This window comes from Herpailurus yagouaroundi, unplaced genomic scaffold, assembly GCF_014898765.1.
Source record: "Herpailurus yagouaroundi ecotype Mexico unplaced genomic scaffold, PumYag 198, whole genome shotgun sequence".
Classification (NCBI taxonomy): domain Eukaryota; kingdom Metazoa; phylum Chordata; class Mammalia; order Carnivora; family Felidae; genus Herpailurus; species Herpailurus yagouaroundi.
In genome coordinates, this window is record NW_024412429.1 from 21,642,098 (window position 1) to 21,642,624 (window position 527).

The 527-nt window shown below is 34.7% G+C and overlaps 1 pseudogene; it reads right to left on the reverse strand.

Moving 5' to 3' along the window:
• Positions 1-215: 215 nt before the first annotated feature.
• LOC121013496 (uncharacterized) lies at positions 216-303 on the reverse strand (annotated as a pseudogene).
• Between the last annotated feature and the right edge of the window lie 224 nt (positions 304-527).

A 527-nucleotide genomic window follows, 5' to 3' on the forward strand; every position in this document is an offset into this window, starting at 1 on the left:
TTTAAATATTAAAGGGGAGTCATTTCTATAAAAAGAATTCTGCAAAATGAAGATCTGTCCTATTATCTGAGAGGGATTATTGACTCCATATCCAAATTGACTTTTTATTTTCATTGCTCCTCTTCCCCACTTTACATGTAAAGCTCTAAACCTGAACTTAACTCCAATAAGAGTCTTATTCTTTCATTTTAAATTTAGGTGGGATGGGCTCGTGAAGAGGGAGCAGCTACTCGGATCAAACTGAAACTTCGAAGCATAATGTAGATACTACACTTGATCTTAGCCAAAAGGCCGAGAAGCGATTCGAAGCATAGTGTAGAAAAAACTGTTAAAGATGAACTGCTTGCTCTATCTTTTTAAAAAGCACATTTTATTGGTATATTCAACATGACCAAAAAGAGTCACACAACTAATTCTTGTATGAATAACAGTAAATATTGAAAGGAAAATCTCATGGCAATATCAAAGTGTCACCGAGAAATGGGCTTGGTTGTATCTTCACAAGAGGTCAACTAACTCAAAGAAAA